Source organism: Eretmochelys imbricata, chromosome 2 (genome assembly GCF_965152235.1).
Source record: "Eretmochelys imbricata isolate rEreImb1 chromosome 2, rEreImb1.hap1, whole genome shotgun sequence".
Lineage (NCBI taxonomy): Eukaryota > Metazoa > Chordata > Testudines > Cheloniidae > Eretmochelys > Eretmochelys imbricata.
Window position 1 is genome coordinate 213,184,914 of NC_135573.1, and position 23,290 is coordinate 213,208,203.

Below are 23,290 nucleotides of genomic sequence, written 5' to 3' on the forward strand. Positions count from 1 at the left end.
AAAGAGAACCACAGCACCTTGCTTCTTCTTCACAGCAAACATTCAATACCACCGAATGCATGTGCCCACTAACGTTTAACTGGACTTTCATTTTAATTGTATACTCACCAGAGGTGCCTTCCCCAGCATCATGGTCTGACACCATGCTGTCCTGGGACCCCCAGGGCTCCAGGGTTTAAAATATTTCCTGGCTCTCGAGGAGAATGGATCTACCGTTTGCCTGTCTCCCATTATCCTCCTCCTCCTCTTCCTCATCCACCATACAATCCTCTTTGTTGTCCCTAGACTCACACACCTGTGAGGTGTGTGTGTTGCTTGTGTGGGTGCTGGTCATCCCCAAGAATCACATACTGCTCATTGTAGAACTGATATGTGTGGGGTTCAGCACCAGAATGACTGTTCACCTCCCTTGCCTTCTGGTACGCCTGGCGAAGTTTTTATTTTCACATGGCACTGCTGTGTGTCCCTCATGTAGCCCTTCTCCCCCATTCAGCGAGTGATATTTGCATAGATGTCAGCATTTCTTCTGCTGGATCGGAGCTCTGCCTGCACAGACTCTTCTCCCCACACAGCGATGAGATCCACCATCTCCTGTGCAGACTAGGCTGGAGCGTGTTTGAGGCGTGTAGTCTCCGTGATCAGCTGTGCTCAAGCTGGCATGCTCCCCATGCTGATCAAACAGGAAATGGGAATTCAAAAGTTCCCGGGGCTTCAGCAGGGGAGGGGCTGTTTCCTGTGTACCTGGCTGCAGTGCAGCAGAGTTGGAATGATCTCCAGAGTGGTCACAGATTAACATTGTGGGACACCACCTGGAGGCCAATTAAGTCAAATTACACAATGCTGTGTCTGCAATACCTCGCAGTCAGCCCATGAAAATCGAACTAAGTGCTACGCCTCTCGCAGAGGTAGATTACAGAAATCGACATCAGAGGTGACTTAGGTCAATGTAAAGGACCCGGTAGTCTAGACACATACATTAACAGGTTGACTTAAGTTGGTTTCCTTCAATCTAACTCTGTAGTGTAGACCAGACCTCCATGATATTGGTATCAAGCCAATGACTTACATCAGTAGGATAAGAGACTTCCAATGGGCAATTAATTTTTCCCCCCGAAGGTCATTAATGGAGTTAGAGGAATATTCATTTAATTTGTTTAAACAAAATCACTTTAATTATGTTGCTCCTCTCTTTCATGTTCACTTTACATGAATATTTCAGCAAACAAATTAACCAGCAGGAATGTTTGTGGAAATAGTAAATTTTAAGTGACTACTGGAGAATATTCATTGAGAGTGAAATTCACAGCTGTGCATAGAGTCAGCACAATAGCTATGCCCCTCTTAAGACCCACTTAAGCTTTATTTTGAGGTCTGATGGGGGACTTCAGTGTTGCATAAGCCTTGTGCTGGCCCTCTGTATGGGGTGATATTCACACACAAAGTAAATTTTGAATTAGAAAATGTGAGTACTGGAAATGGGATTCAAAGAGTTGCAGTGAATTATGGGGAATTACAGACCAGTCATCTTAACTTCAATACCTGGAAAGATAATACAGCAAATAAGCAATCAGTTTGCAAACACCTAGAAGATAATAAGGTGATAAGTAACAATCAGCATGGATTTGTCAAAAACAAATCATGTCAAACCAGCCTAATAGCTTCCTTCAACAGGGTAACAAACCTTGTGGATAGGGGAGTAGCAGTAGATGTGGTAAATCTTGACTTTAGTAAGGCTTTTGATGCTGTTGTAACCCACACACTTCCCGGGTATGGTGCTCTGCCCCAGCTAGTGGCACTGAGACCACTTAGAGAGAGATTAATGAGTCTGCTCTACAGCCTGAGCTAACAGCGATATGGCTTTTAGCTCATACAGTAGAGGCTCATGCATTTAGCTCCAGAGGTCCCAGGTTCGATCCCGCCCACGGACGACCAGGGTCTGTCAGTGTTACACTGTCTCACATGATCTTCTCATAAACAAACTAAGGAAATACAACCTTAATGGAGCTATTATAAGGTGGGTGTATAACTGGTTGGAAAATTGTTCCCAGAGACTAGTATCAGTAGTTCATAGTCAGGTTGGAAGGGCACATCAAGTGGGGTCTCGCAGACATCAGGTCTGGTTCTGTTCAAAATCTTCATCAATGATTTAGCTAATGGCATAGGGAGTACCCTTATAAAGTTTATGGATGATACCAAGCTGGGTGGGGTTTTAAGTGCTTTGGAGGTTAGAATTAAAATTCAAATTGATCTGGACAAAGCGGAGAAATGGTCTAAGTAAATAGGATGAAATTCAATAAGGACAAATGCAAAGTACTCCACTTAGGAAGGAACAATCAATTGCACACATTCAAAATGGGAAATGACTGCCTAGGAAGGAGTACTGAGGAAAGGGGTCAGAGGACCATAGTGGATCATAAGCTAAATGTAAATCAACAGTGTAACAATGTTGCAAAAAAAGCAAACATTCTGGGATGTGTCAGCAGGACGTGAGAACTAATTCTTCTGCTCTACTCAGTGCTGATAAAGCTTGAACTGCACTACTGTGTCCAGTTCTGGGTGCCACATTTCAGGAAAGATGTGGACAAATTGGAGAAAGTCCACAGGAAAGCAACAAAAATGATTAAAGGCCTAGAAAACATGACCTTTGAGGAAAGATTGGAAAAAATGGGTTTGTTTAGTCTGGAGAAGCGAAGACTAAGGGAGGACACAATAGAAGTTTCCAGTACATAAATGGTTATTACAAGGAGGAAGGAGAACAGAACAAGAAGTAATGGGCTTAAATTGCATCAAGGGAGGTTTAGGTTAGACATTACGAAAAACTTCTTGTTAGCATAGTTAAGCACTGGAACAAATTGCCTACGGAGATTGTGCAATCTCTGTCACTGGAGGTTTTTAAGAACAAGTTACACAAAACATCTGTCAGGGATGGTCTAGGTATTATGTAGTCCTGCCTTGAGTGCAGGGGACTGGACTAGATGACCTCTTGATGTCCCTTCCAGTCCTACACTTCTATGAACAGCACAGCACATGTATTCCATCAGATTTAACCAACCCAGCTTGGAATTTGTTTGCTCACAGTGATCTGCAAGCCCAAGAATTATTGGTAGAAAGTTTTAAGCAAATTTGAATAAGTAAATTTGAGAAAATCTTGAACTACTCACTGATTATTGCAAAGAAAAAATAGAGACAAACATTACAATCACTATTCATTATGAATTATTTGAAATGAAATGTATCGTTGAAATTGAAGCTATTAAGGCACTGGTAACACAAGCTGAACTGAAAGATTTTTGACTGTGAAATAACATTGTAGATAAAATAAATAACCATATTTTAAAAATTCTAAGAGCCCCATTTAGAATGCATGTATACATATGGATTTGCCTTTGTGTCTCTTAGACTACGAGTGGATGCTTTTTTTTCCTGGAGTGGATAATGCATAGACACTGCCGCATAATTGATTGGCACTACTATTTCTTCCTTTAGATAGCTCACACTGGTTATTTTTTGTCTGTTCCATGCTGCAGAAAGTCTTTGATTTTTGGAGATTGCTACTCAACAGCTTGCTAACTGTCAACTTGCTCTGTTTGTGAACAGAAGAAGGATTTGTAGGAAGGTGTTAATGTTCTAAAAAAAGATAGGTTCTGGGTTCCTCTCTCTCTCCTCCTTTCCAGCGCTTTCAGTTTCAATAAAGAATGCTATTGCTTGCCTCTTCTGTACTTTCTGTTCTAAACACTGGATGAAAGGGATAGAGCAACTGCTATTTAAAGCCAATTTCACAGTAATCAAACGTCTCCTCTGCCACATTAAAATCACCCAACACAAGGAAATGTTCATGTCTGATTTTCAGAGCCTGCGACTACTTCAGTGGGACAAAACAGGCCTCCACTGCCAGCCTGTACTCCTAGTACTTCCCCTACTGTGATTAGGGCATCCCATAAAGACAACAATACACCAGCTCCATTGGATCAAATGGTAATTATACAGCAACTCCCATTACAGTTATTATACTCCCACCTGATAATCATGCAGTTAACTTGTGTCATCATAGTGATGCTAGAAATGAAGTAGCAAACTAATTTTGTCATAAATATACTGTATGGCCCAATGAGTATACCTACACAGTCTTGGGGGTCAAGCTGATTATCTCTGTATATTCACACTGTCATTTCATGATGTGTTTCTAGTTTTCATCCTTGCCACAGTTAGTTAAAACAGTTTGTGACAAATGACACTATCCTTATGGAACGAAGTTAAACCTTACTGAATTAAGTATTTTAGGAGTCCATTGTATTAAAAATACAATTGTTTATGTTTTATTGTAGAATTGTATGTAACTGTTAGAGGAGACATGATTAATGCCAACTCCAGGAACTGCAAGGGACTTCTGGGGACAATACAAGACAAGTGAATTTCCTAGGAAATACTTGGGGTGAGGGGAATGCAACCCCCATTTTTGAGGCTTTGCTTTGAGCAGAAAAGTCTGGCTGATTACCTATTCACAGGCCCACCGACAGCAATTCCGGGCAGAACAGTCAATGGGCACTCTTCCAGCACAGCCAGGGCTTCCACATTCCCGCCTGGCTGCCTTTGCTGCTGCCGGTACCACCCTGCATGCGCCTAGGAGCTCTGAAGCCCACCCAGGTGATTTAAAAGGGCCCGGGGCTCCCGGCCTCCACCATCGCTGCTGCGGTAGCGGTGGTCGGGAGCCCCGGGCCCCTAGACAATTGCCCCCTTTGCCCCTATCAGCGGGCCTGCCTATTCACAGTCTCTTCAAAGGCTCAAACTAGATGAGTGATCCACAGAGTCAGGAGGGTGCCTGTTCAGAGCTGAGACTGTGAGGAACTTGTGACCACAGGAAAAAACCCTGGGGGGTTTGAAGACCAATAACCATCCAGAGGCATTGTTGGAGTTGGCTGATCTCTGGTAAGCTTATTAGCATGCATGTAGGTTCTGGTATTGTTTATAATATGTTTTCTCCGTAGTGCTTAAACCTTAAGAATAAAAACTGTACTTGCTTAGAAACAGCTGTGTATTAACTTGCTACAAAAGCAATTTTACTGCCATATTTTATGTCAAAATACCTTGAGCCACATCTTGCCCATTACAAACCAACAAATTGCATCCTAATTAGAAAAATATTCAGGTTTGGTGTCTGATTTCTAGTTTAACTATGATTTAATTACTATTTAACTGCTATTTCAGGAGGTGTTTGCTCTGTGTAATGCAGTGTTACACCTTTTGATGTGCAAGAAATAATCTTTCAATAAGTTTACAGGTTACTTGTGCTAATTAAAAATTACATTAACAAACTATTCACATGTATATGTGTCACATTAGTGCTGACTGTCCTTTTAAATATCAAACGTTTGCAATCGCACAACCATTATGTTGTTGATGTACCAATACTCTACTGCAATTATGGTAATACAATTGTCCCAGGACTTCAGATGACTCTTATTATAACTAAATGGTAGTCACAAAAAAAGTATTTTCTTTTCAGCTGAGCACCACAATCGATCTATATTTCAGCACATATCGTTCTCTTGGTCATAGCAGAAATTTCAGAAACAAAAGCCAGACTTTTTAACCACAAGATGTGAATCACATCACGTTAGCAAGGAAACCAAAAGGTTTAAGATGATGCATGTTCAGAAATAACAAAGAACAAAGATAGTAAAGTCTGTCATGCTAAATACAGTTTTTGAGAAATTCTATAGTAAGTTTTGGTTACTCTGTGGACAAACCAAATGTTACAGGCTGCTTGTTAACCAGGTAAATGAAGTTTTTCCTGTAAGAGTATATTAACCACCACTTGTCTTTTTGAAGAGTCAGTCTAGACTGTATGTTGAATGTATTCATAAAATGGTATTTAAAATTGTACTGCATGTCTTTTTGGTGGCATGGAACTGTTCTTTTACATGTTTATGTTCTAATACTACCACTCTCTGATTATGGATTTACAGTCTTTATATACAATAATGTGCATTTTTATACTCATTTCCACTTTCTATTCACATCCCTCTTTGAACTCCTCCACCATCTCCTCTTGTTTCACCACATCACATTCAAGCTTCTTGTCCTCACCATCAAGATCCTTCATAACTCTATCTCCCCACCTGAATTTGCAACATCCCTTGCCCCAGCACTGGGGAGCCAAAAACAGGTTTCTAAGTGATAGTACAGAATACAAGGATGGGATTCTTTTCTGTGGACTTTCATTAACATTTTTATTCCTTCAGGGTGAAATTTGTTTCACACAGATAAAGTCCAGATATGTGAGCTGTAGATGGGTGAAATGCTAGGGAGCCAAAAAATCTATCCTCCGAACCAAGGTCAGGGTGAGGGACTGAAGTGCAGCTTCACATTGCAATTACTTATGGGCTTACGTGAGAACTAAGAGCCATTAGATCAATGTGACCATAAATCCTATGGGCTCCTCCCCTGGTCCACTAGTAGCCTATGATGAAGGTAATCTCCTCAACCAGTAACCCTTCACCCCTTTTCTCAAGCAATCCCACCACAGCATAAGTGGTACAGAGGGCCTTGCTTAGTCCCTTCATACCAGGTGTGACGGGGCAAGGCCAGATGGCTACAGAAAAGTAGTGGGAGATAGATATATTAGCTCCAGGCTGAGCAGATCTTTGGTACCAGGCTAAGTGAAATGGCAGCTGCTCCAGGTCAATTAAGACACCTGGGGCCAATTAAGAACTTTCCAGAAGGCAGGGAGAAGGCTAGGTTGATTGGGACACCTGCAGTCAGTCAGGGGCTAGCTGAAACTAGTTAAAAGCCTCCCAGTTAGTCAGGTGGGTGTGCATGTCAGGAGGTGTGGGAGGAAGTTGTGCTGTTGGAGAGGCTGAGTAGTACACACCATATCAGGCACAAGGAAGGAGGCCCTGAGGTAAGGGTGAAGTGGAGCTTGAGGAAGTGAGGGCTGCTGTGGGGGAAGTAGCCTAGGGAATTGTATATGTAATGTTTCTAAAAGGTCAGCTACCATAGCTGATACTATTAGGGTCCCTGGGCTGGAGCCTGGAGTAGAGGGTGGGCCTGTGCTCCCCCCCACTACCTTTGCCCCCTAATTAATCACTGAGGCTGGGAGACAATAGAGACTGTGCAAGGAAGGATAACTTCTCCTCATCTCCCTCGCTGGCTTATGATGAAAATGGCTCAGTAGACTGTGACCCTTGTCTCTAGAGAGAGAAGGGTTACGTGCAGGGTCACAGTGAGCCTCTGAGGCTAGGGAAATCCGACAGGAAACGCGGGACCCCCGGAGGCAAGGACAGAGCTTTGTCACACAGGGTACTGTACATTCTTAACAGAACTGAGTAGAACTGATGCGCAGTTACAAAAGTTCCTCAGAATCATCTGAAAACATAAGAAAAAGGGCTCAAATGGGCAACATATTACAATTTATTTATTATATTTAAGAGGAAAGACACTTTTACTATTGCATGTTTTTCTTCTCCCAGAAACTATAAATTCTAAACAAAGCTCCTGGCTTTCTTGGGGAACCAGGACTGGATGTAACAGGGCACGTTGCTGAGCAGGTGCTCACCTTCTGTGGAGATTGGGGAGAATGAAGAGCTTTAGTGGAAGCTTCCTCCCTACAGCAGCTGCCACACATCCAGGCCAGGCCTCAGTGTATGACGTGTCTCTCCCACAGGCCAAAGGGGTGCTATGTGAAGACCCCTCAACCCTCCCATGGTTAACTCCTCAGGCCAATCAAGATTTTTCTGTGTGTGTTGGCCCTGGCAACAATAAAAGGATGGGTACAGGTGTTTAGGTGAGAAAGAGAACGGCAAATGTCTATGAATGAGATAAAGAGACCCAGAATAGGATGGAAATAAAAAGTAGGGATTTGTTTGTTTGTTTAAAGAAAAAAAATCAACTATAGTTCTTTTCCCCCTGAAAATTCAAAAGTCTTGTGCTACAAGGCCTTCTCACCCCCACCCCTCCTGAACTCTACTCCTATCAGAGGTTTGCCAGGATCTCCTTCTCAGTACAGCAAATCATTTTTGAGTGCTAACATGCAGGTGGTCACTGGTGATGTCCTTTGAAAACTATAAATCTTTTCAGGTTCATTTTACAAGAACTGCAATCTAGGTCTGTAGCTTCCTCATTGCTGGGGCAGTTTCACCTTTAACTAATGGTGGGACGTGGAGTCCTTCACCAGGGCCCAGCTGCAGCACTGACAGTCACAGAGGGCCATGGAAGCTTTGCAGGGAAGTCTCTGCTAAGCGCCAGCCCAATTTTGCCTCTCTGATTCTTCTTCCCCTCACTACCTGTTCAGTGCTGCCCTTTTCCACTTCTCCCATAGCCTTCTTCTGCTGCCCTTCTCTCTTACCCTTCCCCCAGTCTGACTCACCACTCAAAGCTTTTCATGATTATTATTTGTAAAGATACTGTCAACATATAGTTTAAATTATAAACATGGGGAGAGGGGATTGGGGACAAAGGATTATTGGGAAGAGGGCTCCTGCCCAGCGACTCCATTACAGGGGCATCCAGGCACTACCTTAAAGAAAGAATAGCAATTCTGATTTATTATTACCATATCATTCTGACTCTCACGGACATCTGAATTCGAAAATTTGCCTTCAGAACTCTTCTGTAGACCTGAGAAAGCTTGATGTGCAGGTAAAGGGAATCTGTGCATAGCCACAACAGGACAGACAGTCAAGGAAACATTGATGAATGTTGTAAGAGAACAATTTTTATGTAGGTACTGAGTAGATATGAGTCCAAACCAAAAAACATGGATGCAAACACCTTTGAATTTTGGAAAAATTCAATTCTGGATCCAAACACCCTGACTCATCTCTAGTCTAGAGGATTTGACCTGTAGAACACAAGATGACTTGGGAAGGCAAATATGTAGATTTCTTGTCTCGAGACACTAAGTTTTCTTTAACAAAGCTGAACTACAGTGCATATAATGATTAGGACTCAGAAGATAACAAACATGAATTTGTTTAATAAAAAACCCAATTAGCTTCAATTTTTTAATTTAATACTTATACCCTTCATTGCTTTTACATATTTGAGGTCAAAAACCAAAGCAAACAAATAAAATAAAATTCAACAGAATTCTGCCAGCAGCAGCTAAAGTTTGGATTATTGATGCATGCAGACAGGTCAAGTATTTTTGTGGTTTCACATCAACTTCTTCTGTTTTACTTCCATATTTTGAATGCTTTCCTTAGGTACAGAACACATCTGTTTGTATCTGAAAATAACAGAAATGCTCAATTTGGAATGCGGGGAAAGTTTGCCTCAAAAAACAAGTGCAGATTTCTGCTGGCCGGCTTGCCACAGGGTACAATATGATGGGGAATATAAACTGTTGCACTTGCATTACTGTACAAACAGAAAACTTCTCTTAAGGCATGACCTCCATGCTAGGTGGAGAATTTATGTGAACATAACAAGTTAAGTATTCCCAATTGACTTCTGTCACTGATTTACAATATTGAAGATGGGTCCATGGGTTCAGCTGATCAGGGCAGGGCAGCTATAATCTAGCATCGTTCTGATTGGCTAAGTAAAGAACAGAAATTTTAAAAAAAATTCTCCATATCTACAACTACCCTCTGACAAAGAGAAAGAAAGGGGCTGTGTGTGAAATCCTGTCCCTGTTAAAGCCAATGGGAGTTTTGCCATGGTCTTTAACGGGATCAGGATTTCACCCTACATACCTACCATTGTGCTTCCAGTGCAATATGCTATTTATTGGAAGTGAAATTAGAGCTGCTTAAACATGTGAAATATCCTTAGACAGGTTTAAAATAACTAATCATGAAAAGACTGCAAGACATACTACTAATAGAAAATGAATGTTACAGAAAGTGCTTTGGCAATTATATTTTCTTCAGGCCATGGAGAGAGAACAGGTACATTTTCAGTTGTGATGTACCGTGACTAAGTGAACACCCTTTGTTATTATTGAGTGGTGTCTCATTCATTGAGAAAATACTTCAGGCTATATAGTTCGAGGCAAGGGAATTTGGAAAATCTAGGGATGAAATGTTTATTTAATCTGCAGTTAATCAGACTCGGAGTTCACCCAACATGTTTTAATATTTGGGGAGCAAGGAAATAAGAACAGAACTACCATTTTCTTTAAAAAAAAAAAAACCCAAAAAACAAGGAGTACTTGTGGCACCTTAGAGACTAACAAATTTATTTGGTCTAAAGCTTTTGTGGGCTAAAACCCACTTCATCAGATGCATGGAGTGGAAAATACAGTAGGAAGATGTATATATACAGAGAACATAAATGAAAATGGGCCATAGAAGCCAGAAAGCAGGGAGTGTGGCTATTAAAACACAAAGTATTGCTAAATAATACAGGGTTAGCAATAGCATTCAGAAATCTAAGCATATCACTGATTTCTTGGGACTGGTACGGTCAAAAGACTTTGGCATACACTGAATGTATCAAGCAGAGAGAGGGTAGTATTTTTCCTATTTCATTCAGTGAGCTTTGAAAGGTTCAGTAGGCGCAACTGACTTGAGAATTACTGGGTTTTTAAAAAAGCTGTTTAACATTCATATGTAAGAAGCCATAGAACAAAATTATTAAAGCTCGTAACTTGTTTACTGTGAAACTCCTTTGTCTTAGTCATCTCTGATGATAATAGGGCAAATGTGTCAAGGAAGAGGAACTGGATCATATTCCATGTGTTCACACTTCCTTAATTTACTTGAACATTACTTCATACAGTGTTTGAACTGGAGGGGAAAAACTGGTGGATATGCTCCACTCCTTATCCCCCAGCAAGGACACAACTGGCTTTAAGATTTTTCCCCTTGCCCCAGTCCCAGGACCGGATTTACACCTTATGTGCCCCATGGCACAGCATCATCGGTGCCCCCCCTGCCTACAACTGATCTTCATGTTGCACAGTTTTAGAGAGGTAAGGCGCCCCTAGAATGCCAGCACCTCTAGGCACATGCCTAATGTCCCTAATTGGACATCCGGCCCTGCCCCATCCAAATTTTACATAATAAATAAAAATGTAAGAACCTTAAGGTTGTGTACCTCTTCTTGATTTCATTGCCTGGTTTCCCCTACAGCTTTATGATCTTCTTTCTCATCTTCCTTTTTCATTTTCTCCTTTTATCTTCATGTCATTTTCTTTATTTTTCTGTCAATTTTTTTATTTAATTGCTCTCTTCCTATTCTTCGGTCTCCCCCACTCCCTCCCACCCCCCACATTTGTCCAGTCCCACCCTCAAACCATTCTTTGTTTCTGGTTTGTCTCTTTTGTTTTTTTATTTTCTGTTGATCCTTATCCCTAACTAAAGGACAGTTGATAGAACACTATAACTTTGGATCAGTTCATTATTTTAGAGTCCTTATCATTTATATACTAGAAGCACTTATAACTTTAAGCTCGTGACTAGTTCCATTGAAGTCATATGCTTGAAGTAAAATGTACTTAAGTGCCTTGTTGGATAAGGTTTTATCAGCACAGCAATTTGTGCTCTAAAAATAAACCTGTAAAATAAATACATCACTCTTGTTCTCTTGCCCGGCTGGGATGTTCGCTTCCAGCTGCAATGTAGACATACCCACTGGGACCACTGCATCTGAACAACGCCTCACCCAGGGGACAGGAAATAGGATTTACCTTTTAGCAGCAAAAGGATCACTTTTAAATGAGAGGATAAGACAGGATGTAATTTATGTATCAGAGTTGAACAGAAAATCTGAAGGGAGAATACTTTAACACTGATCAGTGCCGAATGATCAACTAGAAAGAAATTTTTGGCAATTTTTTTTATCTTCTATCATGTGAAGAAATCGAAGGATGGGGATTTCTCTGCATAACTATCCTCTAATAATGTATGAAGCTATCAAGATTGCCATTCAAGATGCTTCATAACCACATAATGTGTAAAGACTGAAAGTGTGAAGTTCTATGACCAAATTATTAGAGGAAAGCTGCACTGGAATGTTTCCAGGAACTTTATTTATATTTCCTCCAGGATACCAATAGAGTATAACTATTCATTGATTGGATCACCTGATATTTAAGGTAGCATTGATAACGTATGAATGTGAGTGATTTTCTTTTGAACCAATAAGACCCGTTGGCAGTGCAGTTTTTGGTATACTTGAAAAGCAAAAACTTTTAATGAGGTGTCAGAAGCTGTGAAATGATCCTTATAATATACCAGAACATGAATCATTAAGCCCATTCCAGAGTGTTTTGTTTTGTTTTTTACAGCTATGATTGTTTATTAGTCAGTGTATGAATGAATACGTTCTTTGCACAATTAAAGTTAAAATTTTGCATAATTTGTTCTCATACAAATAAAAATCTACCTTTAGAATACTGAATTAGTCAAAACATTCAAGGCTCTTTTAAAACACAAATATGTAATGTGGATCATAATAAACACAACTATGTTCCTACCTTATGTCCTCGAATAAAATTCCAGCAAAAAGGAGGAAATAGTTCAGTTCAATTCACTCTTGAAGATACAGTACAATAGGCCTCAGTGAGAGCAACCAGAAACAGACAGAGAACGCCAGTCCTGTTAATGGACTATTCTTTCATGTAAATAAATGATTTGCCTACTGTGAAATGCTAGGCTTTTCTGTTCAATGTTTGAGGGTGGAATGTTCCCTTCAGAAGAGGTTTTCTTTCTTGAATAGATAAAGAATGAGAACTGACAACACAATGCAACAAACGATGTACGTTTGTTACACGAAGCATGATTCTCCATAGGGAAATGAATAATTTATAACCTATTTTCAAATAACTTCTGTAACCTGCCATCATGGCAAAATTTTAGTAGGCGAAAAAACTCAAGTCAAATATTTAAAGGGAAAACTAAGTAATGACTAACTTGATTTGATAAAAATCTTTCAAATTCCTATCTTCTCTTTTGCATAATTTAGTAATGAACCTCCGGGGTGGCTCAGAGGGTAGGGTAATGAGCCAGACTTTCCCCTCTAGATTGTTGTTTTAAATCCAGCCTGGGGCAGATGTGATTGAAGGTTACAATCCAAAGGCTAGCACATGCAAAATGATGTGTGATTCTCAGTTACTTTCCTAATTGACTTAAGCTAAAATTAGTTGTCCAATACCTGTATCTGAGTATGAATGTTAGGCCAGATCCTGTCATCTGCTCTGCTTCATTTGATCTTGCTTACCCCAGAACAATCAGTAGTGATTCCACCAAAATCAGTTAAATCAATGTCAATTTACACTGAAATACCTGAGATCAGAATGTGGCCTATACAACTTTACTGATTTTCGTTCCACTGAATTAATGCAAACTAAATGTCATATATTTTGTAACTACAGTTAATTCCATTGGCCCAGGCTATATATCAGCACCATACACCAACAAAATTATTTTTCACTGGTTATGAGTCTTCTCCAAAATCCATAACTCCCATTCTGGTCACTTCTTCCTTTTCTTGCCTCCTGCCTCTTCCATCTGCTACCAGCCTGCATTACATTTCTTTAAAGACCCAGTGTATGCACTACTACTGTGACATTAAGTAAACTTCAGATGCTAATTATAACCACATAAATGCTAAGCACGTTAACTGCTTCACTGCTGAACCCTGTAACAGGTGCATCCAGGAAATGTGCTTGTCTCGAGAGCCTGGCCTGACTTATGTTCCTGACCTTCCAGGCATTTGAACACAAACGGCCTTAGGAAAGTGTTGACCAAACACATTCGCATTCCAGCTGTCGTGAAAGTGGTTAAAAAAAGAAGCTAAGGCAGCTGGGTCCTGCTTTTTACTTGGATGATCCAAAGAAAAAGAGAACTCCTGTGGCATTCGAGCCTGCTGGAATCAAGCTACAATCTAGTTTATATCTAGGATTTTTTAAATGAGCCCCAAGAAAATTAAATAAAACTCCATCAATGTTAGAGAAAGTGATGTCCAAAGTCAGTAAAGAGCCAGTCTACAAAAGACAGTCAACATATAATTAGCTCACCTCAACTTTCCCCCACCACACATTCCTTTTTGAGGTCTCAACTTCTAGGCCTGCCATGAATCACCCTTCAGACATTCCAACATGCACTGTGAAAGTGACGTTTAATCACCACATCAGCCATGGAAGACAAAGCAGGAAAATAAGCACAATTTTTACATATTCCAAAAGATTCATAATCTTTTAAAACAAAAAAGTGTCATTTATCTCCAGAATTCTAAAACTATTCAATTATAAGAAGCAAGCATTCATATAGGCCCCACTTCAGGAAAGCAGTCTGATTAACTTCCGTGGGATTTAAGCATGTGCTTACAAGGATCTCCTAAAAGGATTGCTTTCATGGATAAAAACTATAATAAATAAAATAGCAAAAAGAGGAATAGTGGAAGCGACTGCTATATTTACAAACAAATCTCAAATACTTAGAAGACAAAGATTGTGGCAGGCTTGCCATTCTGAGCCAATCGCTTCCTCTCTCTCTCACTGGGCCCTTTAAATCTCCCATGTCCAGGTTTACCTGGGATGGCCACGGAAGTTTTCCAAAATAAAATTACCGTAAACACAAAACCCTGATAGCAAATGTCCTTTCTTCAAGTGTTCCTTTAGGGAATGGGAATGAGACTCCAGGTCACCTCTTTCCCTCTTGGAGTGGACTATCCACTGGCAAACAGTCCCTCTCTATTGTTTCCCTTTTCCCCTCACAGTCGTAACAGGGAGCTTTATGCACTGCTTTCCACTCAGAATTTTTGTCATGATTGGTTGAATGATCACTTGGGAAAGCAGGGAGCCTCGTTCCACCCTACACCACAAGCCTCCTTAAAGAAACAGGAGTCATCTCTTCTCCCTGAGACTTTCCAAGGGACTATTTCCTTCATCTCCATGACTACCCTTCCTGTTCCTCAGATCTTTGTTTGGTTGGACTAGTTGGAATGAGGTGGCTTAGACCCAGTCCCCCTCTCTCAGACCAATTCCTCTTCTCCCTAAAAGGCTCCATTACAAAGACATTACCATAGACAAAAGCTTTACGGATGGGTGGATGAACTAGGTGGACCACCTAGCTGCCTCATGTCCATAAATGCTATTTTATGTAGCATAAATTTGTTTTTTCATGTATGTTACTGAAGAATCCTCAGCATGAAACGATTTCTTTAAATAAGAAGCCAATAATGTACAGCAAATAATATCAGTAATAGGTTAACACCCTGGACACATCTGTATAAAATGTCATGCATTGAGAACATCTCCTTCATTATCTGTTGCTGTTTCAATTCTAGTACAAGAGAAATTAGTTTCCCTTCGGAGAAAATAATGGTTTATCCATTATCTCCCATCTGCAAACACAGATGGTAAAAACACTGAAGCCTTAACAAATAATCCCCCCCTGTGCAACTGATAAAACACTGAGATGGACCAGGTAAAATGACAAGGTTAAAATAAAAACAGCGGGCTGGAAAAAAGAGTCTATGGATTGAGATGTAGTACTTGGGTCCAAGAGCATAAACAAAAGGACAACCTTCAACTACAATCTCTGTTGATGGAATAAAATGCACTAAAGAAAGGCATTTCTCAATTGCTGTGATGAGGGGAGTTTAAAATAAACACTATGTCTTCTGTCTGAGTTTGACATCTATGAGAAACAAGAAGTTCCATTTTCTGAATAACATCCTGAACTCCCAAAGTAGTGTTTTTTATTCCGCTTTATTTTGCTCCTTAACAAAATAAGCAGAAGCAACCAAAAAAATTGCACAATGTCATAAAGGAAATAGTATGACTACATTCAGAGATGAATAAGATTGGTCCATAAAAGCCGGAACTTTGTACTTATGAAATTAAAATGTCTAGAAAAACACATACTATTTTAAACACGGTACAAAGACTGAAAACATGTCTGCTTTGTCTGCTTGAAACCAGGGTAAGCTCAACTGGTGCAAATCACAGTCTTCCTTGCCTACTCTTGGAGTTCACTCTGGTGCATTTCTACATGCTGCTGGCCACCAGTTGCAGCATCCCAAGCATAGAGACGGCCTGAGTCCAGTGGTGGAGCTGCACCAGTGGAGACTTATGGGTCCAAATTTTCCTTGTAAAGATGGAGGCTTAGGGCCAGACTGTGATGTACTATTAATTATTAATAGGAGTCTTACCCCTCAAGAAGACCCATTGAAATCAATTGTGAAGTAAGGTGTTAGTCACCATGAAGAAGGGTGTCAAATCTGCTTTGTAATGAGGAATGCTAAGGGGCAGAGTCTGTGTGTGTTTTGTGAGAAAGAGAATATGTTAATAACAATTTGTCCCTGCTTTGAAGCTTCTATATTCAATTTCAGTCAGAAGCAAACTGTTATGCCTGAGTTCAATTCAGAAAAGAAAGGGTATATAATGACCCAAACATATCTTTCACATGTGAATATGCTTCTATGATTCAAAAGAAGTCAAAAGTCAATACTGTTCTTCCCTAGATAAGAGCCAATATACTAATTGAAACCAAATCTTGTTTGTGCCCTGGGATGATAGCCAAAACTAATTTTGCACTCTTTCATTCTCTTTTAACCAGGGTTAAAGATATCATAGAGCAGTTCCTTAGGCTTAGACGATGAAACAAGCTGTATGCTTTTGTTATACAGATGTATGCTGCTACCATCACTGGCGGTCAATAGGGAGAATGGTCTTAGAGCCAACAACACCATAAATCTACATGACTAATTTTGTTTTACTCACATTTATTACATTGTCATTGAAGTCAGTGTTATATAAGCTTAAAGCCCTATATGACCTGAATCGCAGAGATCTGGTTGCATGACACCAGGATCCCTCTGCTAACTTGATGCATTTTAATTCATTAATTTAACAACAGAAAGGAGAGCCAAAACTAGCAGGTTTTATGCTTATTTTCACCCATCTCCCCAAAGACTACAGGACTGCTAAAAGAGCTCACTGATATCGAGTCAGTATGGTGGTGAAATACCACAGAGCGGTCATCAACATACATCTTTACAAAAAGTCTACTGCTCCAAAAGCTCCAAAACGCATCTCCTCACTTGCTGCCCTAAGACTTTCCCAGATCACCAGAGCTGGCTTAAACAATGAACCAGTGGATAGTGTTACCCAGGCTACATTTAGCTATGCAAAGGATTGTGTCAGAGTTTATAGCAAAAATGATTGTACTGAAGACCTGGCTTCAGAAGGGTTCTGTTGGGTACTCGGATAACAAATATTCTTTGTGCTACGTAAAATGACTAGGGCCCTACCAAATTCATGATCCATTTTGGTCAATTTCACAGTCATAGGATTTTAAAAACTGTAAATTTCATGATTTCAGCTATTTAAATCGGAAATTTCATGGTGTTGTGATTGTAGGGGTCCTGACCCCAAAAGGAGTTGTGGGGGATGGGGAGGGTTGCAAAGTTATTATAGGGGGAGTTGTGGTGCTGCTACCCTTACTTCTGTGCTGCTGCTGGTGGCGGCGCTGTCATCAGGGCTGGGTGGCCGCAGGGCAGCAGCTGCTGGCTGGGAAGCCCAGCTCTGAAGTCACCAGCAGCAGCGCAGAAGTATGGATGGCATAGTATGGTATTGCCATCTGTACTTCTGCACTGCTGCCTTTCAGAGCTGGGTGGCCAGAGCGTGGCAGCTGCTAACCAAGAGCCCAGCTCTGAAAGGCAGCAACGCAGAAGTAAGGGTGGCGTGGCATGGGATGGTATTGCCACCCTTACTTCTGCATTGCTGATGGCGGGGCGCTGCCTTCAGAGCTGGACACCTGGTCAACAACCACCCCTCTCCGGCCACCCAGCTCCGAAGGCAGCGTAGAAGTAAGGGTGGCAATATTGCGACCGCCACTAAAATAACCTTGTGACTCCCCCCAACTTCCTTTTGGGTCAGGACCCCGAATTTGAGAAATGTGTGTCTCCCCTGTGAAATCTGTATAGTTTAGGGCAAAAGCACACAAAAGACTAGATTTCACGGGGGAGACCAGATTTCACGGTCCGTGATGCATTTTACATGGCCGTGAATTTGGTAGGGCCCTAAAAATGACCATCTCTTGCTTCCTGTATGTCTCTGTAAAACCCAATAAAAGTTTATTGAAAATAAACCTCTTCTTTCCACTGCTTCTGAAGTTCAAACAGGGTTTATTCTGTTTCAGAAGAAAATACAAACTGGTAGTTTACAACTCATCTTTCTGGCATGGAATGGACCCTTTTTTTTATGGCCCTTCTAATTCAATGAGATCTCTGCTATTTTTCAAATAGGATGGTAAGACCTTGAGAGTAGGTTACATAAATAAAACAATTAGATTTATTGAAAATGTGCTGATTCAGTGCTCCATTGAATTATTCTGCCTCCAACATAGGCCTGGAAACATAGAAAAATTAAACAGTGATACTATTTGAGACCCGCATGTAACGAACCTATGTATGTAACCACATCTTCCTATCATTCTCTTCTCTCAAGCTTACTATTTATTGCTTTCACTCATTACATCCTGACTTAAATGAGGGCTAGACCCCAAAAACTCCTACCACCACTAGTCAAAGTGAATCATCCATGGGACTCCTCCTAGCAGTAGGCATTACACAAAGTTTTCAGGATTCAGTTCTTAATTTGTAAATTCCTTAGGCAGGAACTGTGGGTGAAATCCTGGCCTCACTATAATCAATGGAAGCTTTTCCACTGACTACAATGAGTCCAGGATTTCGCTCCATGTCTTTTTGTTGTTGTTCTGGAAAGCACCTAGCATACTTTTGGGGATGTATAAATATTAATAGAGAGAAATAGAACAGACTGATTTTCAGAGCAAGCAATAGAAAAACCTCACTAACATAGGTGCTGGAACTAGGGGTGCTGCCGCATCCCCTGGCTTGAAGTGGTTTCCATCATATACAGGGTGTACAGTTTGGTTCAATAGCTCTCAACATCCCCACTATACAAATTGTTCCAGCACCTCTGCTAACTAATAGTCTTTGTGATCATGGTGTTTAAAGCTCTAATAACAATTTGAATACCACAGCAAATGCTGTGAATACTTTAAAGTGCTCACCTGGGGCCCTGCCTATTATTATTCTAGAATCTATAAACAGAAATCTCTTAATGATTCAGTGGTGACTCAGTGTGTGTCATTTATCCAGCCGTTGTTGCTAAAGGAACTTGTGGCCCACTTCCAGCCGCACCATTCCCGTACAAAACAGTGACAAGCCACAATAGTTACTCTGCTATTGACCACACAGAAGCTAAATACCAGCATCTTGTGAAAAACAAGACTGTTGAAACCAGTTCAGTAAAAGAAGAAGAAGAATAAAAAAAAAACAGGCCAGGCAACCTCCAGTTGCGTCTATGTTTTTAAAATAGGTTTTGCTGATTTCAAAGCCATTTAGAAAATGTCCCCACTCTGTACTGGCCTGTAGGATCATTCAGTGATTTCTACTGCTTTCCTCAGACAAGGGTCTCTGCCCTTTATTTGATCCTGGTGACAAAGCAGGGAAAGGAGAGAAAATGGGGTGAAGAAAAGCAATGTCTCAGTAATCTAACTACTTAGGTTTACTCCATGTCAATCTCCATGGCATCTGAGTAGTCAAAGGGATTCTGTGTAGGTCACTATTATAGGTCTTGTTCTCACTGGGTGCTCAGTCTTGCAAGCTGCTGAATGGTCTGGTCCCAGTCCAGCAAAGCACTTAACCCATTTTTAACTTTCAACAAAGGACTTAGATCTCCTAAGTCCATGCTCCAACCCTCAAGTTATGCAACATCTTATCCTTAAACATCAGCATTGTAACAAACAACATATCCATTTCCTTCTGCGACTAAGGTGGGGGTATTCTGTCATATTGTTGAGGCAGACACAGCGTAGTAAGGTTCAAAACTGTTCAGGCCTTATTTTGAATCAGAACATATTAGTAGTTCATATTCTAGTAATTCATAAATTGTTTTGGTCTCAAGTGTCAAAAGCAATTGAAAAAAATAGCTGGAAAAACTGTTGTGGAATCTTGTTTGTATCTTCTCTGATATTTCAGGAATTAATAAATTCCCTAATATATCATACAAATGTATCTCTGCAGGCTTACGGATTATTGAAAGGCTACTTCTGTGGCACCTGAAGTTAGACAGTATTTGTCTTACGGGCCTCATGCAAAGAAATTATATATCTTCATGCACTACATCATGAACAATTGAATTTCTAAAATTTACTAGGTCAATGTGCACAGGAATTGGGGAAAACCAATAATAATTGAATAGTGCTTTGCACAGCTTGAAACATACAAAGAAATAATATAAGTATGACATGAATTGGCCTATATGTTGAAAGTCAAGAGGATATTTATTTCTACCCTGCCAAAATTGTAGAAACATACAGGGTGTATAATTGTTAATATGTATTTTTAGGAGTTAGTTCATGAATTTGTATTTCATGAATTTTTCTACTTAGGAGAAAGTTGCAGCTCCTGTTCTTAATTGATTGTAAATTCCACTCTAGGTAAAAACAAAAAACAAACAAAAAAACCCACCACCAATCAACTTTTGAAAAAAAAAGCATTTGCATGTAGACTAGCCAGAGAAAGATTAAAAGTTACAGGAATATCAGACTTCATTCTTCAGGGCATAGTATAATCTCCAGCTGAGGTCAGAGTAGTGTTTAAAAAAAAGCCCCTTCTTCTTATATAGGATTGCACAACTGGCCAGGTGCATACAGACAAAGGATACAAGATAACATATTTGGAACTTCTTGACGTATAGTGTTTTTCACCTATAGATCTCAAGGCACATTGTATAGGATTGCTATGTCCATTTTGCAGATAAGGAAACTGAGAAAAAAAGAGAGATTAAGTTGTTTGCCTAATGCCAAACAGTAGGCCTTATTCACTCATTTACTCTGTTCCTGCACATGGCACAAGGTCAGGGAAGGGAAAGTAGTGGCTTCAAACTGTATTTTTCCTGCCATATTCTGGAGCTATGCAGGGCCCTGCTATAACTATGCTTTGCTTCCCTAAGGGCCTTTAGAAGCAGAGAATACCCATAGTGCAGTGCACTTCAGCTACATCCCTACTCTAGGGTCTGGGAGCAATGCTGGCATACAGCCCTTCTGTCAACTCTACACTGGCTAGGGAAGGGCTGTTTCCACCTACTTTAGGAACATGGCCTAGTTACATGGCCAGAGAAACCAAAAGGGACCTTAGCATAATGAGAATCAGTCCCAGTGGTCTCTGGCACAGCTGGAAATAGAACTCAGCGTGCCTCAGTCCTAGTCAAGCTGTTTTGTACCTCCCTGAAGTTTAATGTTAAGAAAAGGTTACTACCTAAAATGTACCTATTACAGTTTTAAGCATAGATAAATGACATTAAGCTGAGCACTAGTTAAATGGAAATCAATTGCGAAACTTCCACTGACATCAATGGGACCAGGATTTGGCCCTTGCCTAAGATTTGAGAACAATTTTTACACTGGACAAGAGGCTCACTTTTGCCTTTGGCTACTTCTCTCATTGGCACCTTGCTGAAATAGGAAGTTGCACCTATATAATCGATGGTAGGATTGGATCCAATCCTGTCTCAGGAGTACTTGTGGAAGGCACCTTGGACACCAGGCTGAACTCTTTCCCTTCTTCTTCATTACTAATTTCCTTCATGTCCCTAGTGGGCTGCCCAGCAGGGGGAGCTGGAGAACACACTCACCTTTTGAAGAATTGTGTGTCACTCCGGGCTAGGATGTAATCGTGTTTCTGGCTTCAAAGCATTTTGCTTTTGAAAACCTTGACTTCAAAATGTCTCCAGTTGAAAATAATTGTTTGGATGGTTACATTTCACTTTACTGTTAAAGGAGTAAAACTATCTTTCTTAGAAACACACACAAGAACAGAGCCAATGAACTACAAAATTTTTGATAAGCTAGTAAGTTTCCTCGTTGCAGAATTCTAATTGGAGGAGAGAACATTTTACAGAATGATTCAAGATCAGTGATGCGACATAAAGGTGTTATGTTCCCACAGTTCTTAGGCGACATTACAACTTGAATGTTTATCCCATTGTAATACTTTGTGAAGCCTTCTATGGACATTACTCCAATAGATACACTGCCTTGGGAACAGCAGCGTATTAACGCCTAGGCCAACAAGGCCTAGGCCTAGAGTGGCAAATTTGCAGGGGCAGCAAATTTATAATAGCAGCCAAAGGCTGCTTCCCCCGGCGCCGGTTCGCGCCCTCCATCCCACCCCAACTCCACCCCTTCCCTGCCCCCATTCCCCGCCCTTTCCCTACCCCTATTGGTCCCCTTCCCCAAATCCCCACCCCGGCCCCGCCTCCTCTTCTGAGCGCGCCGCGTTCCCCTCTCTTCCCCCCTCCTTCCCGAAGGTGTTTTGCGCACAAGCGTTGGCAGGGAGCGGGGAGAAGCAGGACCCGGCGGCGTGCTCAGGGGAGGAGGCGGAGGCAGAGCAGAGGTGAACTGGGGCGGGGAGCTGCTGGGGGGGCAATTATTTCAGGGCCTAGGGGTGGCAAAATAATTAATCCACCACTGCTTGGAAAGATTAAAATGGTGCCTCCATCATCCAGCAGCTCAAAGGGGTAGTAAAAGTGGCTTAATTGGCCTCCTAAGGACTGTGCAAGAAGAACCTTGGGGTAGATTACAGCCAGTTTATCATCTCTATGCTACACCGACCAGACCCTTGTAAAAAACATGACACAGGGAGAACGGGGCATGTCCAGGTTGTCTCTATACCCTGGCACATCTCTGGCTACGGAAGCAGCCTCTCGGGGCCATAGGCAGCTAGGCACAACTTAGAGCTGACTAAAGGCTGGCCTAAGTTTTGCTGAGGGTCAAACTAGCACCCAGGCAGCCCCAGGATCAGGACAACACAATGATGGCATCAAAATACCCCCGACATACTGTCTTACACTGAGCATAGCTCAACTGGACAGGGAGATTATAGCCCTCCATTTCAAAATATACATTACACATTTGCAGTAGTTGAATTTATCCATGATGTAACTGATGGAACCTTTTAACAACGATGAACCTCTGCCTTTACCCCTATATCATGAACATTTGCTACTTTCAAACAACTTCAAAGGAAAAACTGCAGGTAAAAAAACCAAAAACAAACCAGGCTGTTTGCAGAGCTCCTAGCCTAAGGGTTATACTGTATAGTGTATTGTTATATCATCAACTGAAATGAATGCATTTTTCCTTTTGTAACTTTGGATAGTGCAGCCATGCTTTAAACTCCAAGTGTTGGTATGCATTAAAGCCTGCCAAATGTTATAAGTTCAATGCTGGAAGGCATGTCTCTCTTTTTAGGAAGTGCTTAGGTCTTGAACCTTAGGGGAAAGTGGCATTTTTCTAAATACTGCTATGAC